General features: G+C 42.9%; 1 long non-coding RNA gene across 1 annotated transcript in view; it reads left to right on the top strand.

The window, feature by feature from the left end:
* Positions 1 to 26558, top strand: part of LOC115470616 — a 324896-nt gene that overhangs the window by 30407 nt on the left and 267931 nt on the right. The window lies entirely within an intron of this gene.

Here is a 26558-nt window from a genome sequence, read left to right as displayed (position 1 = left end):
TCTCCGTAACGTGTTCACTGGTGAAAAAAAATTAAGAAATGTCAAATTCACCATAATTATCAAGGACTCCGGCCCCATCTCTAAGGACGTCCCAGCGAAGGGGTGGGGAAACCCGTATTATTGAAACAAGATGGGCGTCCATCTTTCGTTTCGATAATACAGTCGGGGACGCCCAAGTCTCAACATTAGGTCGACCTTAGAGATGGTCGACTTTAGAGATGGTCGTCCCCGTTTTCGGCCATAATGGGAAACCGAGGACGCCCATCTGAAAATGACCAAATCCAAGGCATTTGGTCATGGGAGGAGCCAGCCTTCATAGTGCACTGGTCCCCCTCACATGCCAGGACACAACCGGGTACCCTAGGGGCACTGCAGTGGACGTCAGAAATTGCTCCCGGCTGCATAGCTCCCTTACCTTGGGTGCTGAGCCCACCAACCCCCCCAAACCCACTCCCCACAACTGTACACCACTACCATAGCCCTAAGGGGTAAGGGGGACACCTATATGTGGGTACAGTAGGTTTTTGGGTGGGTTTTGAACGGCTCACATTTACCAGCACAAGTGTAACAGGTAGGGGGGATGGGCATGGGGTCCGCCTGCCTGAAGTGCACTGCAGTACCCAGTAAAACTGCTCCAGGGACCTGCATACTGCTGTCATGGAAGCTGGGTATGACATTTGAGGCTGGCATAGAGGCTGGAAATTTTTTTTTTTAATTTTATTTTTTTTAGGGTGGGAGGGGGTTGGTGACCACTGGAGGAGTAAGGGAGGTCATCCCTGATTCCCTCCGGTGGTCATCTGGTCAGTTTGGGCACCTTTTCTGAGGCTTGGTCGTGAAAAACAAATGGACCAAGTAAAGTCGACCAAATGCTCGTCAGAGACGCCCTTCTTTTTCCATTATCGGCCGAGGACGCCTATCTCTTAAGCACGCCCCAGTCCCGCCTTCGATGCGTCCCCTGTGAACTTTAGTCGTCCCCACGACGGACTGCAGTTCAGGGCGCCCAAAATCGGCTTTCGATTATGCCGATTTGGGCGACCCTGAGAGAGGACGCCCATCTCCTGATTGTGTCGGAAGATCGGGCACCCTTCTCTTTCAAAAATGCCCCTGATTGTGTATCTGGATTTTCAGAAGGTGTTTGACAAAGTACCTCATGAAAGACTCCAGAGGAAATGGAGAGTCCTTGGTTAGGAGGTAGTGTCCTATTGTGGATTAAAAACTGGTTAAAAGATAGAAAACAGAGAATAGGATTAAATGGTCAGTATTCTCAATGGAGAAGGGTAGATAGTAGGGTTCCCCAGGGGTCTGTGCTGGGACCCGCTGCTTTTTAACATATTTATAAATGAATCTAGAGATGGGAGTAACTAGTGAAGCAATTAAATTGCTGACGACACAAAGTTATTCAAAGTTGTTAAATCACAAGAGGATTGTGAAAAATTACAAGAGGACCTTACGAGACTGGGATACTGGGCATCAAAATGGCAGATGACGTTTGATTTTGAGCAAGTGCAAAGCGATGTATGTGGGAATGAGGAACCTGAATTATATCTACGTAATGCAAGGTTCACTTTAGGAGTCTCCAACCAGGAAAGGGATCTAGTCGTCATCATTGATAAGTGAAACATCTACTCAGTGTGTGTCTGTGGCTAAGAGGCAAATAGAATGGTAGATATTATTAGGAAAGGAATAGAAAACAAAAATGAGGACATTATAATGCTTTGTATTGCTTCATGGTGCGACCGCACCTGAATATTGTGTTCAATTCTGGTCAATTCTGATAAAGGGGATGGGATGACTTCCTGAGGAAAGGCTATAGCGGCTAGGGCTCTTCAGCTTGGAGAAAATACGGCTGAGGGAGGTATGATAGAGGTCTATAAAATAGAGTGGAGTGGAATGGGTAGACGTGAATCGATTGTTTACTGTTTCCAAAAATACTAGCACTAGGGGGCATGCAATGAAGCTACAAATAGTAAATTGAAACGAATTGGAGAAAACCTTTCTTCACTCAATGTGTAATTGAACTCTAGAATTTGTTGCCAGAGAATGTAGTAAAAGCAGTTAGCTTAGCAGGGTTTAAAAAAGGTTTGGATGGCTTCCTAAAGGAAAAGTCCATAGATCATTATTAAAATGGACTTGGGGGAAATCCACTGCTTATTTCTAGGATAGGCAGCATAAAATGTATTGTACATTTTGGGATCTTGCCAGGTATTTTGACCTGGATTTGGCCACTGCTGGAAACAGGATGCTGGGCATGATGGACTTTTGGTCTGTCCCAGTATGGCAATACTTATGTACTTGTGTACCCTCTTGGAATCTTGGGGAAACAACATTGTTTCGGTTCAGCAGTCATCAGTGGTTGCCATGCTTCTGGATCCATTTATCCTGTTGCCCACTTTGTAACCTGCAAAATTAGAAATAGTCATCTACACCAGTCCACCTCGCTGCAAAGATGAGGGTAGGCCTGTTCTTAAATTACCCAATGCTTAACCATGTCAGTGGGAAAGTCAGCAAAGGAAATAATACTAGATTTCATTTTGATTGCTCCCTCAGATCCGCCATCTTGATCTCTTCAATATTTTATTATTATTGTTAGTCTGATGCATATTTCATTTGTTTGTGGTAAATTCTACTGTGAACCTAATGAATGAATTGTATACCTTTCTTAATGGTTGCTATATACTGTGACACTTCGTAACTGATCCATGTAGTTTGCTATTGGTTGCTATCCAGCTTATTTTCGACTGAGAAAAACGCCTATAGTGCGACCTAAATCGGGAGATAGACGTTTGTCTCGCAAAGGCGCCCAAATCGGTATAATCGAAAGCCGATTTTGGGCGTTTCCAACTGCACTCCATCGTGGAAACGAATAAAGTTGACGGGGGGTGTTGGAGGCGTGGTGGAGGCGGAACTGGGGCGTGGTTATCAGCCGAGGAGAGATGGGCGTCTTTAGCTGATAATCGAAAAAAAAGGCGTTTTTACCGTGATTTTGGGTCACTTTTTTTGGACCCTTTTTTTCACGAACAAGTCCCAAAAAAGTGCCCCAACTGCCCAGATGACCACTGGAGGCAATCGGGGATGACCTCCCCGGACTCTCCCAGTGGTCACTAACACCCCTCCCACCAAAAAAAAACCCCATTTTAAAACTTTTTTCCCAGCGTGTATGCCAGCCTCAATTGCCATACCACCTCCATGACAGCAGAATTGTGTTTGATCCTGTCACAGCTTTCCCTGGGTCAGATGTGGCTCTCGGTGGTGCAGTACAGGGTCACATCAGCATTGCATTGTGGTGGGTGTAGGGTATTGGGCTCCGTGATTTCATTCGCTTGTGTTACAGTCTCACAATGTTGGTAGTTGGTAGGCTCTCTTCTCCCATGGTGCTTTTCCCCCTGCCTACTAGGTCAGCAGTGTGCCCTGTTGTGTTTCCGTTGTAGTCCATGCAGTAGTGGCCATTTTTGTAAGCCAGTTTTAGTTCCCTTTCCTGTGTTAGCCAATTAGACAACTTAGTTCTTCCCTTGATGTGGCTGAATGAGGGCATTGTACAGCCTTCTGCCAGTTCTGACCTACTGCTCATCATCAGTACCAGGGAGGACTCGTTGCCGTGGGGCACAACCTCTGATCTGCAGTTAACTGTGAGTAAAGGTGGTTATTCCACTAAAGGACGTTTTCGTAGAGATTAGTCTTCAGGTGTCAACTGGTGTGCCAAGGTTATAAAGCAGCAACCAGTCCTAGAGGCCTGCGTGTATGCAGGTCCCTGGAGCACTTTTAGTGGGTACCGCAGTGCACTTCAGCCAGGTGGCCCCAGGCCCATCCCCCCCCCCACCTGTAACACTTGTGCTGGTAAATGGGAGGCCTCCAAAACCCACTGTACCCACATGTAGGTGCCCCCTTCACCCCTAAGAGCTATGGTAGTGTTGTACATTTGTGGGTTTTGGGGGGATGGGGGTTGGGTGTTCAGCACCCTTGGTAAGGGAGCTATGCATGTGGGAGCTTTTTCTGAAGTCCACCGCACTGACGTAGGGTGCCCAGTTGGTTGTCCTGGCATATCAGGGGGGCGAGTGTACTACGAATCGTGGCCCCTCCCACGACCAACTGGCTCGGATTAGGACGTTTTGAGCTGGGCGTTTTTAGTTTCCATTATCGCTAAAAAAAAACAAACGCCCAGCTCAAAAACGTCCATTTTCTGAAAATACGGTTCGGCCCGCCCCTTCATGGACCCGTTCTCGGAGATAAACGCCCATGGAGATAGGCGTTTCCGTTCGATTATGCCCCTATATGTGTACTGCCTTCTAGTGACAGGCAAGGATGGTAATTCCTGTTGCTTTGGTATAGAGGCATTCTGATTAAACTGTAAAATCCATTCTTTGACAGTGACATCTAATGGTTAGATATATTATTACACTTAGTTTCATTTTTATTATTTTCCAACCAATTGAATATTTTGGTACCATTCCATTGAAATTTCTGCTCTCCTCTCCCAGGTAAGAGATGTACATAGAGATAGCAAAGATAAATACACATGTGGAGGAATTTAAAATAATCCCATGAGCCATGCTTATCATTCTTTTCCCACTTGTCTCATCTACACTCTCTCTCTCTATTCAGATGTAGCAATCAGACCTGCACTCAGTTCTCCAGATGTTACTGCATCATATATCAATAGAATTGCATTGTTATATTCCCTGTTTTGTTACTGAATCATGGATCAGTACAATGGCATTGTTATAGGTCCCTGTTTGTTCTTTCTGAATCGTTTCTAGCATTCTATTGTTTTTATAGTGGCTGCCACACTGTTCTGAAGATTTCAAAGTATTGTCCACAAGGACTCCAAGATCAGTTTGCTGAGTAGTCACTCATAGTAGAGAATGCGGTATTGTGTACTTAGTGCTTGGTAAACATCTTCCCACCCTTGCACATTTGTCACATTCTGCTGCCTAAAAAAATATAGTTCAAAATGCATTAAGTTAAGAGTTTGTTACAGTGATATATAAAACATATTGTGTACTTTTTCAACTGGAAAGAAACATTGTAGAATCATTCAAAATGTAAATAAGTCTAAAGAACCAAAACCTCTTGAATGAGTTTTCACACCCTTTGTTATAGCAAACCAAAATTAGCTCTATTTCTAAAAATTGCATAACAAGCAAATATTTAATTAATCAAATCTCACCTGTGACAAATCACACTAGTTGACCTGATTCAAATGTACCTAAATAACAAATTGTTTCTGTTACGTGAAAATAATTTAAAATAGGGACTAAATATTCTAAATTAGGAACTGCCAAAAGTTATTCAAATTGGGGGAAAGTTGTAAGAAAGTTATAAGAAAACTTAAGTGTGTTTGAATATCACTCAGGGCACTGTCAAGTCAATCATTTGTAAAACCGAAACAGTTGGTACCACTAAGGTATTGCCTCAATCAGGCCTACCTTCTAAAATCAGTAGCAATGGGTTATAGGAACTGCTGAGGAAGACTGGTGAAAATGTTGAATGTTAATTTTTTTTTCCAATATTATTCAGCAAACATGGCATTTATAGAGAGTAGCAATAAGGAGGTCTTTGCTGAAGAAAAACCGTATGATATGCTGGATATCATTTGCAAATAAACACTTAAGAGACTTTTTTGGTGTTGGCCACTTAGCAATCTCTCTCCTTTTCAATCTGTTGAAATTTTGCTGCACGACTAATATTCCGCCAGTGTCGTTATGCTCATATTAGCCCTCTCCTCAGGTCACTTCACTGGCTTCCTATCTGTTTCTGCATACAGTTCAAACTCCTCTTATTGACCTATAAGTGCTTTCACTCTGCAGCTTCTCAATACCTCTCTACTCTCATCTCTCCCTACATTCCTCCCCGGGAACTCTGTTCACTGGGTAAATCTCTCTTATCTGCACCCTTCTCATCCACCGCTAACTCCAGACTCTGTTCCTTTTAACTTGCTGCACCATATTCCTGGAATAGACTTCCTGAGCTGGTACGTCAAGCTCCATCTCTGGCCGTCTTCAAATCTAAGGTAAAAGCCCACCTTTTTGATGCTGCTTTTAACTCCTAACCCTTATTCACTTGTTCAGAACCCTTATTTTATCATCCTCACTTTAATAGTCCCTTATTTCTTGTTTGTCCTGTTTGTCTGTCCTAATTAGATTGTAAACTCTGACGAGCAGGGACTGTCTCTTCATGTTCAAGTGTACATCGCTGTGTATGTCTAGTAGTGCTATAGAAATGATATGTAGTAGTAGTAGTAGTTGGTACTGATATACATGGTATGAAACATAAACATATACCTGCTTTACAGTATCAAGTATGGTTGTGGCAGCATTATGTTGGTCAATACTTATGCAGCAGCAGGAACAGGAAGGCTTGTGATGACTAAAGAAAAGATGGATGATGCATAGTGTCATCAGCTTCAGTCTGTAGCTTCCTGGCTGTCCCCTGTAGTCTTTTTTTAGGGGTGTGCATTTGGTAGTGTACATTCAGTTTGTTAAGGTACCTTAAAACAACACATTTGTGCAAAACTTCACAATAACCTATGAATGAATACATGTACAGTTGATTTCCATTCATAAAAAAGTTCTAATGTTACTTATTTAGTAGTCTGATAACAAGAGGCCTGTGGGCAGCATTTTGCAGGTAGGAGCTGCTAGGACAGGAGTGACTTGGATGACTCTTAACCCCCATCTTCCCAGCAAGGACACCATGGAAGATGTGAGGTGGAAATCAAAGGAGGGGAGTTGTGAATTGGATTTTTTTTTTCAAGAATTGGGGTGGAAGGTTACATCATTTTTCCTTATCATCAGCCTCACCTTTCTGAACAAGTAGATGTTATCCTCCCTCCTACCAGCAGATGAGGTAGAGAAAAAACTGATCTCTTTCCAATGACCTCACCTATATAAGGTCTGGTTCTTTCCTCTACCTCTAGCAGATGGTAGATCTCTTAGGTTGGTGCTCTTATCCCTGGCTGTTCTGCTGTCTACATCCACACAGCAAGGTTGCTCTAACAGCCGCTCCCGGGTTCTCATGTGCCAGACTGGACCTAGTTGAGTGCGTAGCTCAACTCCGCTGTCCCCAGGCGTGCTTAGCAACACAAAGTGAGACATTAGCTCTGCCCCATGTGGCCTTACAAGCGGGGTGCAAGTCCCCATTCCCCTCCCTTCTTTGCCCACACCTTGTTTGAGTATTATTCCTTTGGGTTCCTCTTCAGCTTTCAGACAGTTTTATTAGTTCTGCCAGCTTCATCTTTATTCCCTATTGCAGGGAATAGAGCTGTTAAAAAAAGAAAGTCTACTTTTGCAGCCTTGAAAAAGAAACAAAAAAAAACTTATTTGGAGCACATCCAAGTAAGCAGTGGAATGGCTGAGACGCTGGAGCCCTGGGTGCGAGTTGGCCCGAGTGGACTGGCAGGGACACCTGCACATGCTGGCCTCGTGTCCAGTCAGCCCTGTTTTGTGATCTTGCCAGGTACTTGTGACCTGGATTGGCCACTGTTAGAAAAAGGATGCTGGGCTTGATGGACCTTCGGTCTGTCCCAGTATCTCAATACTTATGTACTTATGCACTGTACTTATGTACTTTGCTAGATTGATTTTTTTTTAACTGTTAACTTTTATAGGATCAGCAATAAAATGCAATTCATGAATTTTGTGGACCATACAGGGCTGCTCTTCAGATGTTAATTTTGTTGGGGGGAGTCAATTGGCTCTTGGAAGGAGGTATGTGTAAGCTAATTTATGGAAGGAGCTATAGTTATGGCCTTAGGCTGAGAACAGTTGTGCTGATGGGACTGGGTAGAAGAATAAAAATACATGAAATACCTCAGGGTAGTTATAAAGATTTATTGCACTGTAGCCCAACAGAGACTCATTCTAATTGTGCTGGAACCCCTAAAAAGAGCAGGATGAAGCAGCTATGCCAAAAGAATTATATAATGCCACATAATCACATGTTTTTTTGGTTTGCATGTGTGTGTGAGTGTGTTTTCTTATTTGGATGTTCTTTTAAAAATAAGACATCTATAATATGTTATATGAAGAGCTTTAGTCACTAATCACCTATTTAACTTTTCAACATTTTTATTGATGACCAACAGTAAAATAAATTCACCATAATACATGAAAGAGAAAAATGTCAATAACAATATGCACACAAAGATTATCTCATCATCAATCAGCATTTAATTTCACACCACTCATTTAAAACCTTTATGCAACTGTTTGTGCAAAACATAAGTGGCTTTCCAGCTCATTTTTGAAGGAGATCGCCGGCCATCTCCGACACAAATCGGGAGATGGCCGGCGATCTCCTCAAGTCGGCCAAATCATATAATCGAAAGCCGATTTTGGCCGCCTTCAACTGCTTTCTGTCGCAGAGATGGCCAAACTTCAAGGGGGTGTGCCGGTAGCGTAGCGAATGCGGGACGTGGGCGGAACGAGGGCATGCTTTGAAATGGCCGGCTTCGCCCGATAATGGAAAAACAGAAGGGCGTCCCTGGTGAGAATTTGGTCCACTTTATTTGGTCCCTTTTTTTTCAGGTCCAAGTCCCAAAAAAGTGCCCGAACTGACCAGATGACCACCGGAGGGAATCAGGGATCACCTCCCCTGACTCCCCCAGTGGTCACTAACCCCCTCCCACCGTCAAAAAAACAACTTTAAAAACTTTTTGTGCCAGCCTGTATGCCAGCCTCAAATGTCATATTCAGGTCCATCGCAGCAGTATACAGGTCCCTGGAGCAGTTTTGGTGGGTGCAGTGCAGTGCACTTCAGGCAGGTGGACCCAGGTCCATCCCCCCCCCCCCCCCACCTGTTACACTTGTGGTGGTAAATGTTAAGCCCTCCAAAACCCACTGTACCCACATGTAGATGCCCCCCTTCACCCCTTAGGGCTATGGTAGTGGTGTATAGTTGTGGGTAGTGGGTTTTTGGGGGGGGGGGGTTGGGGGGCTCAGCACCCAAGGTAAGGGAGCTATGCACCTGGGAGCTATTTTAATTTTTTTAAAAACTTTTTAGAAGTGCCCCCTAGGGTGCCCGGTTGGTGTCCTGGCATGTGAGGGGGACCAGTGCACTACGAATCCTGGCCCCTTCCACAACCAAATGCCTTGGATTTGGCCGGGTTTGAGATCGCTGGCTTCGGTTTCCAATATGGGCAAAAACCGAGGCCGGCCATCTCAAACCCGGCCATCTCTGACATTGGGGCGGCCCCAACCGTATTATCGAAACAAAAGATGGCCGGCCATCTTTTTCGAAAATACGGTTGGCTCCGCCCCTTCGTGGTGCCGTCCTCGGAGATGGCCAGCGCCGTTTGAAAATGCCTCTCTTTGTATACTCCAGGAAAAAATGGCCTATGTTATTGGCCAGTCTTATTTTCTTTAATTCATAAATCTCTTCCATGTACTGTGCCAGCACATAGAGACATGAATCTCAAGCCCTTCGGATTTTGCTCAAAGCACAAATGAGAGAAAATTGCTGCATTAGTTGCTTTTTCAAAGATGTTCTATAAGGGAGAAACAACATTATGATTTTCAAGTGATCTATGATAATTGTCCATAAAACAAACACATTTGATAAGGGAGTAGCATGCTAACTCAAAAAAAGAACCTCAAGTTTTTAAGGACTATTGCTGTAAATGAACACTTAAGGTAAGTGATAAGACACAGTGATTTGGGAAACAAGTATGGTTTTAAAACGAGGCATTGTTTTATTGACTTTATTTTTTTAAATGGCTTATAGTGTGTTATTGTAGCAGTGGAACTCCAGCTTCTATGGAAATAAAGACACAAAGGGGTAATTTTATAAGTAGCCACCTAGTTTTTGGTGCTAAGAACATGCCCAAATTCTGATACTTTAGGCATTTATGCGTATAAGTGACTTCTTAGAAGATACAGGCTAGCATCAAAGTTTCATGACATATAGTTTCAATGTGGTTGTGCACAGTGAGTTTGGGCAGGGTCTGCACTAAGTACAGTTAACATCGGTTTTCGTTGACTTTGGTTATCGTCGGTTTCGGTTTTCGTTGATTTTTTCAGTGAAAAATTTGTCTCGGTTTTCATTGTGGCGTTGTTTCTCATTGTGTGACCATCACCCCACGCGTCTAACGCAATGCACGCAAGATAAAATCACATGTGCTCAAATCTCATTTTCCCTGTTAAGTGTTTCCCTTGCTAATAAGTTAACCCTTTCTCTTTAGCTCCATCATGGGACTATATTCATTCTCTATAAAATGTGTTTTTGGTATGTATTTTGGAGTGTCTAGAACGAATTAATTGGATTTACATTGATTCTTATGGAAATAATTGCCTCAGTTTTCCATGCTCTCCTAGTATGATTTTTGATGTGTGGTTCAAAGCATGATTTTGGTGTATCTGGACTACTGCAATGCCTTGTATATCTGCTTCGAGTATCAAGGTATTGCAAGTAGTCCAGAATGTTGCTGTAAGAACAATAGTAGGCCTGTTAAGGTTTTCCCATGTTACATCTGCTTTTAAGCAATTGCATTGGCTTCCTGTTGCACAAAGGCAGTGGCGGCTGCCACCCGGGGCGGTTCGCCGCTGCACCCCCCCCCCCCGGGTGCAGCATGACACCCCCCCTTGGAGCATCACCCAAGCCCCCCCCTTGGTGCATCAACCCCCCCCCCCGAGTGCATTATTGCCTGCCATGTGCACGCCGCTGGGGGGGGGGGGGGTATTGGTTCCGCTGGTTCCCTGCTCCCTCTGCCCCGGAACAGGAAGTAACCTGTTCCGGGGCAGAGGGAGCAGGGAACCAGTGGAGCCGACACCCCCCAGCGGCGTGCACCCGGGGCGGACTGCCCCCACCGCCCCACCCTTCCTACGCCACTGCACAAAGGATTCAATTTAAGGTGTTGACAATTGTTTATAAGGCGCTATTTGTTGCTACACCACTTTACTTGAAGCAAGCATTGAAAGTGTATGACATATGTTGCAGTCAGAGTCTTCTACAGTGGTGTGAAAAAGTCCTGCATCACCTGTGCGATAATGATAACTTTCATTTCTGTCTAGTTTTCTGCCCAAAAGTGAGGTGGAATCATTTGCCATTTTCAGAATTTGTTTGCATCAGTTGTATGTGTTTTTCTAATAGTTTTCGGCACCTGTAATGGTTTTTATCTCACCCATTGGTGTTCCATTAGGAACTTCAAAATTTGGTGCATTTTTGGATCAAAATGAACCAATGGCATTGCGAGTTTTCTGGCCAGTGAATATGCTTTAGGTTTTAGCCAAGTATTAAAGTTGATAAATTGTTTCAAATGGTATTTTTCAGGGTCACAGAATTAATATAAAAATAATTAATAAAAAAGTAAAAATAAATTTAACAGTGTTACTTTAACACTTGAACTTGTGATGTACATAATACACTTAGGGCCCTGTTTGCTAGGGTGCGTTAGTGTTTTTAGCGCGCCTACACTTAGTGCACACACTAACCATGTAGACGCCTATATGGATATTGTAGGCACGTACATGGTTAACGTGTGTTAAAAACATTAACTTGCCTATAACGCTGCTTAGTAAACAGGGCCCTTAGCATCATACTATACATGACTCAAAAAAATAGGATAGATGGCACTAAATAAAAAATTTCAGTGCTAAGTACATGCAAAATTGAATTTACAACTTACTTATGAACTTAATACTGTATATAAATTTGGTTTCATTAAATCATAGCAGAAAGAGAAATAAACGAAACAAATGATTTTCTGAACAGGTGATGCAGGACTTTTTCACACCACGATATGGGTCTCTCCATGCTGATATAAGAGCTTCAGCGTTTCTTTCAGCTGGAATTTCCTTGTGGAATGGGTTACCTGGCCAGCTTCGTCAATCCCCAATTTTATGCAGTAACTTTTGAAAGCTCAATTATTTGTGACTGTGACTCAATTATTTTGGTAACTGTACATGGATATGTCATTTTATGTAGGATAATGTTATTCTGTTTTCTTGGTCTTCTTTCTGTCATTTTATTGATTGCGAATATTTGTATGGAAACCACCTAGTCATAGGTGGTACATAAGTTTTTTAAATAAATAAATAAAATTACCATTGACATGCCTTCTCTTGACGTCACAGTAATAACACTACAGAGTTTCTTTAGTACAGTTAACATGAGAAGCTAGAATGCTACTTATAGGACCACATATGTTTTTAGTTCAATTTATTTATTATATACATACAAAAAAGACAGAGGGGCATAATCGAACGTCGCCGGCAAAATTGATCGCCGGCGATGTATTTTGGCAGCGGTGCAACAACTGGCCGGAACTGTATTATCGAAAAAGATGGCTGGCCATCTTTTTTTTTCGATAATACGGTTTAGCCCGGCCAAATGCCAGAGTTCGCCGGGTTTGAGATCGCCGGTTTTGTTTTTCAGCAATAATGGAAAAAAATGCCGGCCGTCTCAAACCCGGCAAAATCCAAGGCATTTGGTCATGGGAGGAGCCAGCATTTGTAGTGCACTGGTCCCCCTCACATGCCAGGACACCAATTGGGCACCCTAGGGGGCATTTCTAAAAAAATTTCAAAAATACCAAAAAAGCTCCGAGGTGCATAGCTCCCTTACCTTGGGTGCTGAGCCCGCCAAATCCCCCCCAAACCCACTCCCTACAACTCTACACCATTACCATAGCCCTTATGGGTGAAGGGGGGCACCTACATGTGGGTAGAGTGGGTTTTGGGGGGGGGGATTGGAGGGCTTAACATTTACCACCACAAGTGTAACAGGTGGGGGGGGGGGGGGGATGGACCTGAGTCTGCCTGCCTGAAGTGCACTGCACCCATTAAAAACTGCTCCAGGGACCTGCATACTGCTGTCAGGGAGCTGGGTATGACATTTGAGACTGGCATACAGGCTGGAAAAAATGGTTTTGATTTGTATTTTTTTTTAGTGTGGGAGGGGGTTGGTGACCACTGGGGAAGTATGGGGAGGTCATCCCCCATTCCCTCCGGTGGTTATCTGGTCAGTTGGGGCACCTTTTTGAGGCTTGGTTGTGAAAATAAAAGGACCAAGTAAACCCGGCGAAATACTGCTTAACGCCGCTTTTTTTTCCATTATTCGCGAAAGCTAGCCATCTGGTAGCCACGCCCATGCCCGCCCATGTCCTGCCTTCGCTATGCCACTGACACGCCCCCTTGAACTTTCGCTGGCGAGGCGATGGGAAAGCAGCGATGCTGTCAAAAAAAGCCACTTTCGATTATACTGATTTTGCTGCTTTTGAGAGATCGCCGGCCATCTCCCGATTTATGTTGGGAAATGGCCGACGATCACTTTCGAAAATAAGCCTGAATATTACCAAACAGTTACTAAGCAGGCCCTACTAACCTGCCAGATCAAACATTTAACAGTATAACAAAGCAGGGAATGTACAATGTAACACCAGTGTACTGATTTATGGGTGATTGCTAACAAAGGATTACTAATTCACTTTGGAAAAAGTCTGTCAAGGGTTGCCATACTTGGAATAATACATGCATACTATTTTTATTTCTCTCTGCTTCTGCAAGCTCAAATTTAGTTGTCAAACAGTTCCACCAGAAAATATAATTTAGCTTCATACACTTAAGTTCATCAGAATACTGGGGATCTGGGCTTATTTTATGTGCTGGGATTTACGTCTAATGTCAGCTGGTGTAAACCCTCTGGACATGGATTCTGATGTTGGGTACTATTCTATAGAGGGTACCAATCCCAGAACACCCTTTATAGAATTCCATTCAGTGCCATTTACTGAATCTAGTCCCTATTGTGGAAGTTAGCATTTTGGGTAATGAAATAGACATACAGTAGACTGCTATACAGTTAATGTGGCAGATAACAGAGCAGTTAGTGCCATTTCAAGAGTTGTGGCTAACTGCATTGCAGGGGCGTAGCCAGACACACAATTTTGGGTGGGCCTGGGCCCAAGATGGATGGGCTGAAGAGCCCCACCCCGTCCCACCTGGTCTATCCTCTCACCTGCATTCCATATGGTATCTCAAACATCCCCCCTCTCCTGCATACCTTTTCAATAGCAGATTTCCACCAGTAGTGAGCAGAAACTTATACACTCTGCTCATGTTGGCCACACAGCCTTCCCATGATGCAACTTCCTGTTTCTGCATAGGCAGAAACATGTTAGAGGGAAGGCCGTGGGGCCTGTGCGAGAAGTATGTATCAGTCACTGCTTGCTACAGGCAAAGATCTGCTATTTACAAGGTATGCAGGAGGGGCAGTTGTTGGGACTTCTTGGCTGGTGGGGCTTGGGGATCCCTGGCAGCCACATAGGTGTGCTGCTACTGGATGGGCCTGATCTCAAAGTAGGTGGGCCTGGGCCCACCCGGGCCCACCCTTGGCTATGCTGCAGCATTGCATGTTACTTGCTGTACAGTTACCCCCAGATTCTATATATGGCACCCAAAATTGCACTTTCAAATTTGAGTGTGAGCCTAATTTGCGTACGCAGTTTAATTGAGTAACAAGCCAATAACCAGAAATAATTGGGAGTCAACAATCAATTATTGCAGTTAATTGGCTCCAATTAGGATTTGTGTGCATATCTTGCTAAGCACTATTCTATAAAGATGCAGGTGTAAATCTTTTAGTGAACAACTGGAAATGAGCATGGCCATGGGAAGCAGTGGTGTAGCTTGAGAGCGCAGGGGGATCAGTTGCTCCCCCAAATAGATTTTCAGAGAAAGTGGTGCCTATTCACCAAAGTCACCTCATAGTAGTAACTTTTGCTCCCGACTGCTGCCTTCTTGAGTCCATGGCAGCCTGGAGAAACCGCGAGCTTCCCTTTCCTGCCACTCACTGACTGCTGCGCACTGCTGCCTCCCTGACTGACTTGGCTGCTTCACTGCCGCCTATGCCAATTTCCCTCCTCCACCCCCCCTGATGTAACTTCCCGTTTGGGAGGGAGCAGAGGAAGGAAACCGGCAGAGGTGACAGTGGCGCTCATAGGGCTGTGGCCCCTGCGCATGGCTTCATTTTTGCTGCTGCTAAGTTGGATTAAAAAGCTGAAAGCCATTAGGTATGTATTGTCTCCCATTCCCTCTCCTCTGTGCAGCCGCTGTCCTCATTTACCCTAAAGCAAGCAAGTAAATCTAAGAACTGCTCTATCTATGTTTATTGTAGGTAATATTTTTATTTGATCTCACTCATATTTTTAAACATTTCAGCTTGTGCAGCATACAGATGTATACAAAGGAAATATTGGTTTCATCGGTTAAAGTACTAATATGCTCTAAATTTTAAATAATTGTGGGGTCCTTTTACTAAGCCGCAGCAAAAAGTGGCCTGCGGTAGTGTGGGCGTGTGTTTTTGGTAAGTGCTGGGTCATTTTTTTACCATGGCTGGGAAAAATTGAAATCAGCGTGCACCTATTTATGGCTTGAGCTGTTAATGCCACCCTTTGATCTAGCAGTAAGGGCTCGCATGCTACACGTGCGGTGACCAGTCGGCACACACCAACTGGTAATTAACACCGGAAACTGTTCATAGTAGGAAATAAAATAATAATTTGTCTCAGTGGTATGGATGTGCTAAATCTAATATTACTGCAAGGGGGTGTGGTAGCCTGGTGGTAGTCTCGTTTTGGCACACACTGCACACACGTAGAGCTTTCCACACCTATGTAAAAGGGCCCCTGTGTCATTTGAAGGGGCTGGTTATAGAGACTCCCTGTATTTGTGCAGATATATTTTCAACTAATAAAAGGCCACCAAAACGGACATCATGTTATGAGAATCAGGTGCTTGACAATCAGATTTACTATTTAAAAGTACAATTTTTAAAAAATCATTCATTAGGTTGAAACCTGGAGCATTTAACATCTTTTTTCGTGTGCGTATATCGAAAGAAAAAGATGGCATGTGGGAACTTGCTCCTTTTGTTTTGTGGATTGCAGTGGTATATAAAAAAATGCACTTGCCTTTTTATTACTACTGTTTCACAGAGCTGTATTGAATAATGAGGAAAGGGCTTCCTTCATGCATAAGTTCTGTCCATTCAGTCTAGTGGAGGAGTGGCCTAGTGGTTAGGGTGGTGGACTTTGATCCTGGGAAACTGAGGAACTGAGTTCAATTTCCAGCACAGGCAGCTCCTTGTGACTCTGGGCAAGTCACTTAACCCTCCATTGCCTGCCGCATAGAGCCTGCCATGAGTGGGACAGCGCGGGGTACAAATGTAATAAAAATAAATAAATGTGCCAACATTGTCTAGTTCCACTCCAAAACAACAGTTTTATATACCACTATGGATTTAATAGCAGGGGAACAGTCTCATAATGTCAACTCGCTTTTGCCCTCAAATTTATCTTGGGACTTTTTAAGCTTCCGTGGCAACATATAATCACTGACTTGGACCCCCCACCACCTTTGTATCTTAAAGAAAGGTGGTGTTATGGTTTTATGTCAATTTTTTAATTTCTCTTTTATGTTTTTTTTGTTTTTTCTTTCTTTTCTGTTATAAGAACACTGTCCTCTTATTTGCATCGCTCATATGCTGAAAGACAATCAAACACTTATCTGCAAATTTTTCATATATCCACCGGACCCCAATAGGTTCCTGTTTCGCCTCGGCTTCGTCAAGGGGTCTGGATTCGTTTGCAGGTTCGCATCTTTCTCTCCTTGAATGCCAGGAGAGAAAGACGCGAACCTGCAAACGAATCCATACCCCTCAATGAAACATCAGTGCCAAAGAGATGTAGAAAAGGAAGAAGACTAGAGGAAAAGGAAGAAATGGAAAGGCCAACCGGTAAAAGAATTTGAAAAACTGACTCATGGAATATAGGAAAAAAAGACTGTGACCAGCCCAATTAGAAAATTAAATTCCAAGACAACAAAGGTAGAAAAGAAGAAAATATTTTTATGTAATACTTTGTATGGGCTGAGATGTACTTGCTTTGTAAATGTACATTTTTTTCTTTTTTTATTTTGTAAAGTACAAGTGAAAATACATTTCTGTTTCTCTTTTATTAGTATTGCACTGTTTATAGAGTCTGGCTTTGTTGGGCAGAGAGGAGGGGGTTTCTATTTCAGTTTTTGTTTGTTTTTTTGTGGCTTCCTATTCTGTATTAGATGAGGGTCTGTCCGCGTTCTGCATGTGCAACTGAGATGATAGAAATGTGTAACAGTGCAGCGTGTTCAAATTTCCTAATAGTAGGTATATTGGTGCTCTAGTGCCTAGTGTAACATATATAGCACTGTTTTTTCATGGGTGGGTTAGGGCTGTTATGGTGTGGTAATTTTGGTGTTCTATGGCAGTGTTTCCCAAGTTGGTCCTGGAGTATCCCATTGCCAGTCAGGTTTTCAGGATATCCACAATAAATATGCATGAAATTGATTTGCATATACTGCCTCCATTACATGCAAATCGTTTTTATGCAGATTCATTGTGGATAGCCTAAAAACCTGAATGGCAAGGGGGTACTCCAGGGAAACACTGCTCTAGGGCCCAGTGTAATATTTATAGCACTGTCTTTTCATAGGTGGGTTAGGGCTGTTATGGTGTGGTACGTTTTCAGGATAGGTTTTTGGTGTCATTTTGCAGGGTTTTGTGTTATTTCACAAAGAGGGGCATTTTCAATATGAGATCTAAGTCCGACTTTGGACATTTTGCAAAAAATTAATCATTGCTCACCACAGCTACTGAGAAGAACACAGGCACTGCCGACACCAACTAATGCCTATTTTATAAAAGTCTGCTCCCCCTGAAGTCAAAACCTGGCTACGCCTCTGATGGGATGGGCATGGGCAGGTCTGGAGCATTCAGTAAAAAGATATGTGCAGTGTTATAGTATTTGGGGGATCTGCACCTAACACACGTGAGGATTTATGCCAGGTTTCAGTTGGTATAAATGTTTGGGCGCAGGTCTCAACGCTACGTGCTATTCTATAAACAACACCCAACTCAAGAGTGCTGTTTATAGAATAGCGCTCAGTGCGTATTTTTTTTCAGCACCCAAATTTGGGCGCCATTTACTGAATTTAGTCCTTAATGTGCAGTAATTACTTCTTGGTGTTAATTATGTGGCAGCTGTCCCAAAAAATGCTGATGACCTGTATAGTAATGGAGGTTTTGAAGTTGCCATGCATTAAGGGACCCTTTTTACTAAGCAGTGTTAACAAGCAGCCTGCACTATCCCCAGCAGTGGTCTTTCCCACACACTATTTTTCTATTTCAGCAATAATGGCCGTGCGCTATCCCATTAGCGTATAACCACTTCCCTCACCTATTTTGTAGGCAGCAAGCGATTAGAGTAGAACACACCTACTCCTCCTCAGACCCACTCCCAGCACTAAAAAATAAATAATTCTTTAGTGTGTGGGTAATGCATGCACATGGAAAAACTACCATGTGACGCAGTAGTGCATTTTAACTTGTGGTACGCACAAGTTAGTACGTACTGTGGCTTAGTAAAAGGACCTCTAATTTTGGCAGTAACCTTGCATTGAGTGGAAAACTACTAGGACTAGGGGGGCATGCAATGAAGCTACAAATTAGTAAATTTAAAACAAATAGGAGAAAATGTTTCTTCACTCAACGTGTAATTAAACTCTGGAATTCATTGCCAGAGAATGTAGTAAAAGCAGTTAGCTTAGCAGGGTTTAAAATAAAGGTTTGGATGACTTCCTAAAGGGAAAGTTCATAGACCATTATTAAAATGGACTTGGGGAAAATCCACTGCTTATTTCTGGGGATCTTGCCAGATGCTTGTGACCTGGATTGGCCACTGTTGGAAACAGGATGTTGGTCTTGATGGACCTTCGGTCTGTCCCAGTATGGCAATGCTTATGTTCTTCATATCCCAATTTCCCAGCAGTAATCAGCAGCGCAGTCACATTGGCAGATGAGTAGCGCATGAGCCCTTACCGCTAGGCCAATGGGTGGCTGTAAGGGCTCAGGCAGTAAATAGCCAGGCGCTACTTTTAATTTTAGTGCACCGCCATTTACTACCCCATTAAAGAATGCCTTTTTTCAAAGCCAAAATGGCCCAGCATGCGCCAAAAACACGTGCCCACACTACTGCAGGCCACTTTTTACCGTGGCTTAATAAAAGGACCCCTCAGTTTGTAGTGACATTAGAACTATAATACTGTAAGCTGTAAAAGTAGACTCTGGAGCTCATTTTCAAAGCACCTAGACTTACAAAGTTACATAGATTACGATGCAACTTTGTATGTCTAAGGGCCCTGTTTACTAAGCCCCGCTATAGGCGCACTAGCATTTTTTTTAGCGTATGCTAATTTTTAGTGCACTCTAAAAATGCTAGCGAACCTTAGTAAACAAGTCCCTAAGGGGTCCTTTTACAAAGGCACGCTGAAAAATGGCTTGCAGTAGCGTAGGCATGGGTTTGGGGCGCACGCTGATCCATTTTTTAGTGTGCCTGTAAGAAAGGCCTTTTTAAAACTTTTTTGCTGAAAATGGATGTGCGGCAAAATGAAAATGGCCGTGCGTCAATTTTTGGTTAGAGACCTTACTGCCAGCCATTGATCTAGTGGTAAAGACTCACGCGGTAACTCAGTGGTAATGACCTATGTGCGCCAAATGCCACTTGGTACGCATCCGTTATGTGTGCCCAAAAATATGCGCATATTGGACGCATGCCAAAAATGAAATTACCGCAAGTGCTGGGTCATTTTTTTACCATGGCTGGGAAAAATTGAAATCAGCGTGCATCTATTTATGGCTTGAGCTGTTAATGCCACCCATTGATCTAGCAGTAAGGGCTCGCATGCTACACGTGCGGTGACCAGTCGGCACACACCAACTGGTAATTAACACCGGAAACTGTTCATAGTAGGAAATAAAATAATAATTTGTCTCAGTGGTATGGATGTGCTAAATCTAATATTACTGCAAGGGGGTGTGGTAGCCTGGTGGTAGTCTCGTTTTGGCACACACTGCACACACGTAGAGCTTTCCACACCTATGTAAAAGGGCCCCTGTGTCATTTGAAGGGGCTGGTTATAGAGACTCCCTGTATTTGTGCAGATATATTTTCAACTAATAAAAGGCCACCAAAACGGACATCATGTTATGAGAATCAGGTGCTTGACAATCAGATTTACTATTTAAAAGTACAATTTTTAAAAAATCATTCATTAGGTTGAAACCTGGAGCATTTAACATCTTTTTTCGTGTGCGTATATCGAAAGAAAAAGATGGCATGTGGGAACTTGCTCCTTTTGTTTTGTGGATTGCAGTGGTATATAAAAAATGCACTTGCCTTTTTATTACTACTGTTTCACAGAGCTGTATTGAATAATGAGGAAAGGGCTTCCTTCATGCATAAGTTCTGTCCATTCAGTCTAGTGGAGGAGTGGCCTAGTGGTTAGGGTGGTGGACTTTGATCCTGGGAAACTGAGGAACTGAGTTCGATTTCCAGCACAGGCAGCTCCTTGTGACTCTGGGCAAGTCACTTAACCCTCCATTGCCTGCCGCATAGAGCCTGCCATGAGTGGGACAGCGCGGGGTACAAATGTAATAAAAATAAATAAATGTGCCAACATTGTCTAGTTCCACTCCAAAACAACAGTTTTATATACCACTATGGATTTAATAGCAGGGGAACAGTCTCATAATGTCAACTCGCTTTTGCCCTCAAATTTATCTTGGGACTTTTTAAGCTTCCGTGGCAACATATAATCACTGACTTGGACCCCCCACCACCTTTGTATCTTAAAGAAAGGTGGTGTTATGGTTTTATGTCAATTTTTTAATTTCTCTTTTATGTTTTTTTGTTTTTTCTTTCTTTTCTGTTATAAGAACACTGTCCTCTTACATAAGTACATAAGTACATAAGTAGTGCCATACTGGGAAAGACCAAAGGTCCATCTAGCCCAGCATCCTGTCACCGACAGTGGCCAATCCAGGTCAAGGGCACCTGGCACGCTCCCCAAACGTAAAAACATTCCAGACAAGTTATACCTAAAAATGCGGAATTTTTCCAAGTCCATTTAATAGCGGTCTATGGACTTGTCCTTTAGGAATCTATCTAACCCCTTTTTAAACTCCGTCAAGCTAACCGCCCGTACCACGTTCTCCGGCAACGAATTCCAGAGTCTAATTACACGTTGGGTGAAGAAAAATTTTCTCCGATTCGTTTTAAATTTACCACACTGTAGCTTCAACTCATGCCCTCTAGTCCTAGTATTTTTGGATAGCGTGAACAGTCGCTTCACATCCACCCGATCCATTCCACTCATTATTTTATACACTTCTATCATATCTCCCCTCAGCCGTCTCTTCTCCAAGCTGAAAAGCCCTAGCCTTCTCAGCCTCTCTTCATAGGAAAGTCGTCCCATCCCCACTATCATTTTCGTCGCCCTTCGCTGTACCTTTTCCAATTCTACTATATCTTTTTTGAGATACGGAGACCAGTACTGAACACAATACTCCAGGTGCGGTCGCACCATGGAGCGATACAACGGCATTATAACATCCGCACACCTGGACTCCATACCCTTCCTAATAACACCCAACATTCTATTCGCTTTCCTAGCCGCAGCAGCACACTGAGCAGAAGGTTCAGCGTATCATCGACGACGACACCCAGATCCCTTTCTTGATCCGTAACTCCTAACGCGGAACCTTGCAAGACGTAGCTATAATTCGGGTTCCTCTTACCCACATGCATCACTTTGCACTTGTCAACATTGAACTTCATCTGCCACTTGCACGCCCATTCTCCCAGTCTCGCAAGGTCCTCCTGTAATCGTTCACATTCCTCCTGCGACTTGACGACCCTGAATAATTTTGTGTCATCGGCGAATTTAATTACCTCACTAGTTATTCCCATCTCTAGGTCATTTATAAATACATTAAAAAGCAACGGACCCAGCACAGACCCCTGCGGGACCCCACTAACTACCCTCCTCCACTGAGAATACTGGCCACGCAATCCTACTCTCTGCTTCCTATCTTTCAACCAGTTCTTAATCCATAATAATACCCTACCATCCGATTCTTATTTGCATCGCTCATATGCTGAAAGACAATCAAACACTTATCTGCAAATTTTTCATATATCCACCGGACCCCAATAGGTTCCTGTTTCGCCTCGGCTTCGTCAAGGGGTCTGGATTCGTTTGCAGGTTCGCATCTTTCTCTCCTTGAATGCCAGGAGAGAAAGACGCGAACCTGCAAACGAATCCATACCCCTCAATGAAACATCAGTGCCAAAGAGATGTAGAAAAGGAAGAAGACTAGAGGAAAAGGAAGAAATGGAAAGGCCAACCGGTAAAAGAATTTGAAAAACTGACTCATGGAATATAGGAAAAAAAGACTGTGACCAGCCCAATTAGAAAATTAAATTCCAAGACAACAAAGGTAGAAAAGAAGAAAATATTTTTATGTAATACTTTGTATGGGCTGAGATGTACTTGCTTTGTAAATGTACATTTTTTTCTTTTTTTATTTTGTAAAGTACAAGTGAAAATACATTTCTGTTTCTCTTTTATTAGTATTGCACTGTTTATAGAGTCTGGCTTTGTTGGGCAGAGAGGAGGGGTTTTTTATTTCAGTTTTTGTTTGTTTTTTTGTGGCTTCCTATTCTGTATTAGATGAGGGTCTGTCCGCGTTCTGCATGTGCAACTGAGATGATAGAAATGTGTAACAGTGCAGCGTGTTCAAATTTCCTAATAGTAGGTATATTGGTGCTCTAGTGCCTAGTGTAACATATATAGCACTGTTTTTTCATGGGTGGGTTAGGGCTGTTATGGTGTGGTAATTTTGGTGTTCTATGGCAGTGTTTCCCAAGTTGGTCCTGGAGTATCCCATTGCCAGTCAGGTTTTCAGGATATCCACAATAAATATGCATGAAATTGATTTGCATATACTGCCTCCATTACATGCAAATCGTTTTTATGTAGATTCATTGTGGATAGCCTAAAAACCTGAATGGCAAGGGGGTACTCCAGGGAAACACTGCTCTAGGGCCCAGTGTAATATTTATAGCACTGTCTTTTCATAGGTGGGTTAGGGCTGTTATGGTGTGGTACGTTTTCAGGATAGGTTTTGGGTGTCATTTTGCAGGGTTTTGTGTTATTTCACAAAGAGGGGCATTTTCAATATGAGATCTAAGTCCGACTTTGGACATTTTGCAAAAAATTAATCATTGCTCACCACAGCTACTGAGAAGAACACAGGCACTGCCGACACCAACTAATGCCTATTTTATAAAAGTCTGCTCCCCCTGAAGTCAAAACCTGGCTACGCCTCTGATGGGATGGGCATGGGCAGGTCTGGAGCATTCAGTAAAAAGATATGTGCAGTGTTATAGTATTTGGGGGATCTGCACCTAACACACGTGAGGATTTATGCCAGGTTTCAGTTGGTATAAATGTTTGGGCGCAGGTCTCAACGCTACGTGCTATTCTATAAACAACACCCAACTCAAGAGTGCTGTTTATAGAATAGCGCTCAGTGCGTATTTTTTTTCAGCACCCAAATTTGGGCGCCATTTACTGAATTTAGTCCTTAATGTGCAGTAATTACTTCTTGGTGTTAATTATGTGGCAGCTGTCCCAAAAAATGCTGATGACCTGTATAGTAATGGAGGTTTTGAAGTTGCCATGCATTAAGGGACCCTTTTTACTAAGCAGTGTTAACAAGCAGCCTGCACTATCCCCAGCAGTGGTCTTTCCCACACACTATTTTTCTATTTCAGCAATAATGGCCGTGCGCTATCCCATTAGCGTATAACCACTTCCCTCACCTATTTTGTAGGCAGCAAGCGATTAGAGTAGAACACACCTACTCCTCCTCAGACCCACTCCCAGCACTAAAAAAATAAATAATTCTTTAGTGTGTGGGTAATGCATGCACATGGAAAAACTACCATGTGACGCAGTAGTGCATTTTAACTTGTGGTACGCACAGGTTAGTACGTACTGTGGCTTAGTAAAAGGACCTCTAATTTTGGCAGTAACCTTGCATTGAGTGGAAAACTACTAGGACTAGGGGGGCATGCAATGAAGCTACAAATTAGTAAATTTAAAACAAATAGGAGAAAATGTTTCTTCACTCAACGTGTAATTAAACTCTGGAATTCATTGCCAGAGAATGTAGTAAAAGCAGTTAGCTTAGCAGGGTTTAAAATAAAGGTTTGGATGACTTCCTAAAGGGAAAGTTCATAGACCATTATTAAAATGGACTTGGGGAAAATCCACTGCTTATTTCTGGGGATCTTGCCAGATGCTTGTGACCTGGATTGGCCACTGTTGGAAACAGGATGTTGGTCTTGACGGACCTTCGGTCTGTCCCAGTATGGCAATGCTTATGTTCTTCATATCCCAATTTCCCAGCAGTAATCAGCAGCGCAGTCACATTGGCAGATGAGTAGCGCATGAGCCCTTACCGCTAGGCCAATGGGTGGCTGTAAGGGCTCAGGCAGTAAATAGCCAGGCGCTACTTTTAATTTTAGTGCACCGCCATTTACTACCCCATTAAAGAATGCCTTTTTTCAAAGCCAAAATGGCCCAGCATGCGCCAAAAACACGTGCCCAAACTACTGCAGGCCACTTTTTACCGTGGCTTAATAAAAGGACCCCTCAGTTTGTAGTGACATTAGAACTATAATACTGTAAGCTGTAAAAGTAGACTCTGGAGCTCATTTTCAAAGCACCTAGACTTACAAAGTTACATAGATTACGATGCAACTTTGTATGTCTAAGGGCCCTGTTTACTAAGCCCCGCTATAGGCGCACTAGCATTTTTTTTAGCGTATGCTAATTTTTAGTGCACTCTAAAAATGCTAGCGAACCTTAGTAAACAAGTCCCTAAGGGGTCCTTTTACAAAGGCACGCTGAAAAATGGCTTGCAGTAGCGTAGGCATGGGTTTGGGGCGCATGCTGATCCATTTTTTAGTGTGCCTGTAAGAAAGGCCTTTTTAAAACTTTTTTGCTGAAAATGGATGTGCGGCAAAATGAAAATGGCCGTGCGTCAATTTTTGGTTAGAGACCTTACTGCCAGCCATTGATCTAGTGGTAAAGACTCACGCGGTAACTCAGTGGTAATGACCTATGTGCGCCAAATGCCACTTGGTACGCATCCGTTATGTGTGCCCAAAAATATGCGCATATTGGACGCATGCCAAAAATGAAATTACCGCAAGTGCTGGGTCATTTTTTTACCATGGCTGGGAAAAATTGAAATCAGCGTGCATCTATTTATGGCTTGAGCTGTTAATGCCACCCATTGATCTAGCAGTAAGGGCTCGCATGCTACACGTGCGGTGACCAGTCGGCACACACCAACTGGTAATTAACACCGGAAACTGTTCATAGTAGGAAATAAAATAATAATTTGTCTCAGTGGTATGGATGTGCTAAATCCAATATTACCGCAAGGGGGTGTGGTAGCCTGGTGGTAGTCTCGTTTTAGCACACACTGCACACACGTAGAGCCTTCCACACCTATGTAAAAGGGCCCCTGTGTCATTTGGAGGGGCTGTTTATAGAGACTCCCTGTATTTGTGCAGAGATATTTTCAACTAATAAAAGGCCACCAAAACTGACATCATGTTATGAGAATCAGGTGCTTAACAATCAGATTTACTATTTATAAGTACAATTTAAAAAAAAAACATTAATTAGGTTGAAACCTCCATTTTGGCGCACGTTGGGCACGTGTAGATGCTGACGCGGCTTAGTAAAAGGACCCCTAAGTGCTTTGAAAATATGCCTCTATATATTTTGTATGATGCCTAAATGTATTTCCTCTAGACAGCTAAAATCATTGTGAATCTTGGCTTTGGCATTATGATCTTATGGGTGATGTTGAAGCTTTCTCTGAAGGGTCCTTTTACAAAGGTGCGCTAAGATTTTTAGCGCACACTAAAATTAAGCACATGCTAAACGTTAGAGACATCCATATATTTCTGTCAGTGTCTCTAGCATTTAACACACGCTGACCATTAGCGCGTACTAAAAACGCTAGCAAGCCTTTGCAAAAGGACCTCTAAGTTAGGCTTTAGTAATCCTTTCTGGTATTTTTCTTGGGTTCAATTTTTAGTTTTCTGTCTTTCTTCTCTCTGGTTTTATCGCTGGTATTCTTAATGGTTGTTCAGATAAAGTTCTTGGATGAACTCCTATGCATAGAAACGATCTTTTCTGGATTTTTTGGGGGGGAGTGGGGAAGATTTTGTTTTATTGGGTCATGAAAGGCCATATCCTTTGGGATACTGAATGTGCCAGATCCTCTCCCAGTAGAAAGTGGGTCGAGGACTCTTCCATCTGTCAGCTTGTCCATGTCAGCCTGTACAGTGAGCTAGCAATTAGTTTATTATCTTCAGTGTGTGAAATTAGCTAATTGGTGTTATCAACAATATTTTCACATGTTTTTATAAGCGAAGTGCAGCAAGATGTATAGATACGAATATGATTGAGACACACTGGATACACATACGTGTTCAAACTGCCAGTATTAGTACATTGGTGCACCAAAATAATTAATTTTAATAAGATCTTAATGTGCTTATGAGATCATAATGAGGACAAATGAATATTTTGATTAGAAATAGGATGCCCGAGTTTTGGCTCAGATCTATAATTCTTATAAGTTCCCACTTTAAAGCTTGTGATTGT

The sequence above is a fragment of the Microcaecilia unicolor genome, chromosome 5 (genome assembly GCF_901765095.1).
Source record: "Microcaecilia unicolor chromosome 5, aMicUni1.1, whole genome shotgun sequence".
In the NCBI taxonomy this organism is placed as follows: Eukaryota; Metazoa; Chordata; class Amphibia; order Gymnophiona; family Siphonopidae; genus Microcaecilia; species Microcaecilia unicolor.
Note: the sequence above shows the minus strand (reverse complement) of the source record. Positions and strands in the feature narration are given on the sequence as shown.